Source organism: Heterocephalus glaber, unplaced genomic scaffold (genome assembly GCF_053883595.1).
Source record: "Heterocephalus glaber isolate CG9 unplaced genomic scaffold, H.glaber_assembly_v1.0 deba00000621, whole genome shotgun sequence".
Lineage (NCBI taxonomy): Eukaryota > Metazoa > Chordata > Mammalia > Rodentia > Bathyergidae > Heterocephalus > Heterocephalus glaber.
Window position 1 is genome coordinate 25,827,457 of NW_028258153.1, and position 6,000 is coordinate 25,833,456.

Consider the following 6,000-nt stretch of genomic DNA (forward strand, 5'->3'; position numbering starts at 1 on the left):
ATTCACAGGGAAATGAAAATCAAATCAAAATGTTTAATATTTAATAGTTGTTCAATAAATATTAATTTACTTTCCCTCATTCCTAAATTATATGTATTAAAATGTTAATATAAAAAACAGGGCTAAAAATTGAAGTTTAGCTTGGAATACTTAAATTGGTGGTTTAAATACCACTCAGCCAACACTTCCAATCTCTCTGTGGCTCTTTCCTAATGAGTACTCTTTAGGTAGCAGGAAAGTAAAACTGACTGAGACAATGAAGTCTAAATCCAGTGAGGTTCCACAAATGTGCCTTGAGAGCCTGTTCGGTTTGAGGCAATGCCCTAGGTGCTGAGAAACCACATATCTGAGCCACAGTCTCTGGCATCCAACCAGACAAGAATGAATCACTGGCAGGGCCACTGGAAGAGAGAAGTCTATTGCAGCATTGTTTCAAAGCACTGTAATCACATGCAAGTGCATTAAAGAAATGCAGAAAAAGCACAGCCCACAGAAAAGGCAATGTGACAGGATGCTGGGAACCTTGCCCTGAGGTTTTATGAGTTTCCATGGAAACCGTTAGACTTGAATGCATGGGTGCATAAGGCAGTCTTTCCAGGTGCCTGTTATGGGTTGGACGTGGGGAAAATTACATTTCCATGACAGTTACAGATTAGCTGAGCAAGTAGCTTTCTAAAGTGATGTACTTGCAAAAAATAGATAAGCACTGTCCAGAGTAAAAATGTTTATATTCTCTAGTGCAGCTGGGTAATTAGATCACCCTTTAGAAAGGACCAGATTGCAGTTCCTACTTTCTGGCCATTTTGCTCAAGATAGTAGGATCCTTTACACAGAAGCAATTTTCTGTGGGGAAAAAAAATCTCATAATACATACGTAGAATGTAGGAAAGAAAATTGAAAATGGAAGAAAAATTGCCCCAAAGAGATCCATGCAGATATTTTTAAGTTTGCTAAAATAAAACATGGAATGAAAGTGTATGTACACATAAGTTATGAAATATGTATAATGGTATTGAGACATGAAGGCATTTGGCAGTGGAGTGAAGCAATACTTTCTGTTGTGATTTGGGATTTAGGGAAGCAAATCCCAGCCATGTATCACAGATGTAGAGGTGATGGTAAAAGAAAAGAAAATTAGAAAATGTTACAAAAGAAAACTCACTACCTGGATAGCCTGAGGTAGGCAAGACATAAATAAATACAAATATATACACTACATCTGCTATACATAAAAGGAATGATCAAATACATGGCGAATGTTTAAATTGAAAATATTGACTACATTAAAAATTCCGGTCGCGGCTGCGCTGGGTGCCATGTGCACGTGCAGTTAGCGGTGTTTCTCGAGCAGCAGCAGTTCTCACTACAGCGCCAGGATGAGTCCGTCATCTCGCTGGGCTGCGGGAAGTTGGGCTGCAGCGACTGAGTCCACGATGGAGAGAGAAAAGGAACAGTTTCGTAAGCTCTTTATCGGTGGCTTAAATTTTGAAACTACAGAAGAAAGTTTGAGGAATTACTACAAGCAATGGGGAAAACTGACAGACTGTGTGGTTCTGAGGGATCCTGCAAGCAAAAGATCGAGAGGATCTGGTTTTGTAACTTTCTCGTCCATGGGTGAGGTTGATGCTGCTATGGCTGCAAGGCCTCATTCAATTGATGGGAGAGTGGTTGAACCAAAACGTGCTGTAGCAAGAGAAGAGTCTGGAAAATCAGGGACTCACGTGACTGTGAAGAAACTGTTGGTGGAATTAAAGAAGATACTGAGGAAAATCACCTTAGAGATTAGTTTGAAGAATATGGAAAAATCGATACCATTGAAATAATTACTGATAGGCAGTCTGGGAAAAAAAGGGGGCTTTGGCTTTGTTACTTTTGATGACCATGATCCTGTGGATAAAATTGTATTGCAAAAATACCACACCATTAATGGTTATAATGCAGAAGTAAGAAAGGCTCTGTCTAGACAAGAAACGCAGGAAGTCCAAAGTTCTAGAAGTGGAAGAGGAGGCAATTTTGGTTTTGGGGATTCTGGCGGTGGCGGTAGGAATTTTGGACCAGGACCAGGAAGTAACTTTAGAGGAGGATCTGATGAATATGGAAGTGGACGTGGATTTGGTGATGGCTATAATGGGTATGGAGGAGGATCTGGAGGTGGCTATTTTGGAAGTATCCCTGGTTATGGAGGAGGAAGAGGAGGATATGGTGGTGGAGGACCAGGATATGGAAACCGGGGTGGGGCTATGGAGGTGGTTATGACAACTATGGAGGAGGAAATTATGGAAGTGGAAATTACAATGATTTTGGAAATTACAACCAACAACCTTCTAACTATGGTCCAATGAAAAGTGGAAACTTTGTTGGTAGCAAGAACATGGGGGGACCATATCTTGGAGGAAATTGCGGTCCAGGAGGCAGTGGAGGAAGTGGGGGTTATGGTGGAAGGAGCTGATACTGAGCTTCTTCCTATTTGCCATGGGAAGGTGTCTTGCTGCAGGTAACTAATGAAGAAATGGTCAACCACAGAGTCTTCAAGAAATAAGAAATTCCGTACCATTTGAAAGTAGTTCTTGTTGGTGCCTTCATTTAAGAAGTACTCTCTTAAGATTAAAGGGAAATGAAAAAAAAAAGATTAAAGGGAAATGTTTTCTGATAAAAACAAAACTTTGATTTTAGTACAGGTTCTTGATAACAAAAAATGAGTGTTTGTAAAATAACGTCAGAGATAAATGTATCATGTTTTAAATTAGGTTTTGTGAATAGACAGGTTTATTTTAAATATAAAGTTTATAAAATAAATACTTTTATATGCCAAAAAAAATCCATTGCTACTAATTCCTCTCAAAATACTCCTCTGGTTTCAAATACACTTATCCCATCATTCTTACCACATTCTGAAGCAGGTCTAGAAGTCCATTTCATTAGTTTCTTTCTAAGGTATGATCAAATCTCTGGCGAATATTGCTGTCAAGTGCCATCCAACAGAGAGACAGGCTCAGAGAAATATTACAGTGTGTCCTCATCTACCTTATTCACCAGATCTAGCATCATGCGATTTATGGCTCTTTCCCAAAGTCAAAATGACCACGAAAGTTAAATGTTTTGAATCAATTTAGAAGGACACTGAAGCATAACAGTGAACCCAAAGACATGCATGAAAGAGGACTTCTAGAACTGCTTCAGAAAGAGACAAGAATGATGGACGTGTTTGAAGTGAAAGGGATTAAAGGCAACATGTCTTTTACTGTAAGTTTTTATTTAAACATTAAGAATGCATATGTTGCTATGGATACATATGTGTACATTATGTTTTTCTGATATATATACATATATTTGTACATATATAGAGAGAGACAGAGAGAGGTTGCCAAGAAAATGTGCACACACTTCAGCAGTTTGCTGTATTAATAAATGTCTGAAAGCTAAAAGCCACTCCTTTAGTACCTTTTTGTAATTTTAAAGACCAACGGTAACTTGTATTAATCTCATAATATCTCAATAAATTTAACATTAAAACTTTATGCAAGTTTTTCTTTTCTTCATATATATTTTTGGCAGACTATGTATAAGATCTTCTGAATCTTCTACAGTGAATATGTTGTTTGGTGAACTCTAGTAGAAAAGACAGCAGTAAAAAAAATGGTAGGGACAAAACATAGCCTCAAGAAAACATACAGTAAGTATTAGCATGCCAAAAATTTTAACACAAATTAAGGATTATTTCTGAAATCTTGAATGATGCTGAATAAAGAATACAGAGGGAAGAGATTAACTGGATAAATATTTTGGAAGAACATGAGTTCTGAGTCAGATTTTAGAGTTGGCTGGCCATGGGTTGGTAATGTAAAGGGGTATATCATATCAGTGTACACAAAACTTGTGTTCAACCAAACACAAAAGCCATAAAAGCATTTATGAGGGCAAACTTGCAAGTCTACAAGTTGTTGATCTTGTCTTGTCTCCACCCAGAGATAGAGTTTCATTGCCAAGCGAACTTTAAGTGGTTTGTTTTCTTTCCAGCTTGGGCTTTCCACAACAAATTTGTGTTATACTCCCCAAAGTTATAGATCCTGGAATAGATACAGGAAGAATGAGGCTGAACACAACCCTCAAAGTTTTATTCCTCTATAAGAACAAATAACTCATGGAAATAATGTAGTAATCTTGCTACAAATGTAGAAAATACAGAAAATTATGTATCCATCTGCCATATAATTACTAAAGTTTATTTTTTTTGTATATTCTCCTTGATCTTACATGATTTTTAAGAACTGCCCAGTATCTTTTGTTGAATGAAATAAACTTAAAAAAAAGACAAAATGCCTCATGTACTTCCCTAAGGGCTGTGCAAGTAAACAATATGTATGAGCTTAGCTTCAATAATCAGAAAATTGTGAACATGATGATTAAAATCCATCTCTGAAGCCATACAAATGTGGAACATTTTATTTCATGTTTATTATGGTGGAGGGGGTCTTGGCCAAACTAGTTAATATTAATAAGCTACAATTTTCTTAAAAGTAAAATAAAGATAATAGTACAAAGTTTAAAAGTTACCATAAGGATAAACTAATGTTATATGAGCTAATTAGTCATTTAGCTCAGAACTGGGTAAATATAACCAATCAGTAATTGTTAAGTGTCTTTAAAAATTTCCTCCCGGGTCAAAACTTATTTGTCACATCCAAGGAGAGAAAAAGGTGCTGAAATATTTTCTGCCTTAAAAGTTTTAAAGCTAAATCATTTTAATACCAAATGTACTACAATGTTATGTTTATTGCAGCACTATTCACAATTGGGAGATAGATGCAATCAAAGTGTTCATCAACTAATAAATACATAATGGAAACGTGATGCATTTATTATATATTTTATTTGATATTATATATTATATATCATATATACTATATGTTCTCTATGAAATGTATTACTATATCTTATATATAACATATCATATAGTTATTATAGTATGTATTTAATGTATAATGTGTATATATATATTATTATATGTGCCAGTGATGGCAAACATTTAGAAACCCAAAACCCACTGATTGTGCTATAGTTTTAACTCACATTTATATTATGACTAAAAGATTAAACATCTTTTGCATACTGTCTGTATCTTCCTCAGTGATCTTCTGTGTAAATATTATCCAGTTTTGTTGCTGTTTGTTATATTCATCCATTCTTCTTATCAAATTGTAAAATTTCTTTATGGATTTCTCTTAGTTACTTTCTCCTAACTGGGACAAAATACTCAACAAGTTAAAGAAGGGGTGCTTTATTTTGGCTCACAGTTTATAGAGGTTTCAGTCCTGTGGCTTGAAAGCATGGTGCCATGCAAGGGAGCCATGGCAGAGGAGAAACAATCCATAGCATGGCAGACAGGAAGAGGACTTTCTCCTTCTTTCCCTTTTTATTCCATTCAGGGCTCAAGCCTTTTGGTTACTGCCACTCATACTCAGGGTAGGTCTTGACTTTTCAGTAAGTCCATCAGTCACAGCCAGAACTATACTAAACCAATCAGTAGGCTAATCCAGTATCACACACCTATGGTTCAGTCACTCCCAAAAGCCCCACTAAATAGTGCATGAGGTTTTCGAGGAGCAGCTGGATATAAGCCATAGCAGGATATAAGTCATATTTAAATATCATCCAAATTTTAATTAGATATAAATCAGGTACAAATATAGTGACTATTTTCTTCTTATCTGAGTTTTGCCTTTTCAATTTCTTAACATTCTGGAAGCTCAGAGTTTTTAATTCTGTTAAAAGTATATTCTTATTTTTCTGTGAATTGTACTTTTTGAGTTAATATCTAATGATTCTATACTCATCCCAAGGTAGCAAAGTTTTTCTTGCTAATTTAACTTGATAGTGCTAGTTTTTGCAGTTGTGTCTGTGATCTCTCTGAGCACTCTGTATGGATACAAATTTTATATAATATCCCCACTACATTTTTACTTCATGGATACTGAGTATTTCTAGCAGGATTTACTGAAA

The 6,000-nt window shown here is 35.8% G+C and overlaps 1 pseudogene; it reads left to right on the forward strand.

The window, feature by feature from the left end:
* Positions 1-67: 67 nt before the first annotated feature.
* LOC147829401 (heterogeneous nuclear ribonucleoproteins A2/B1 pseudogene) lies at positions 68-4,844 on the forward strand (annotated as a pseudogene).
* Positions 4,845-6,000: the final 1,156 nt, after the last annotated feature.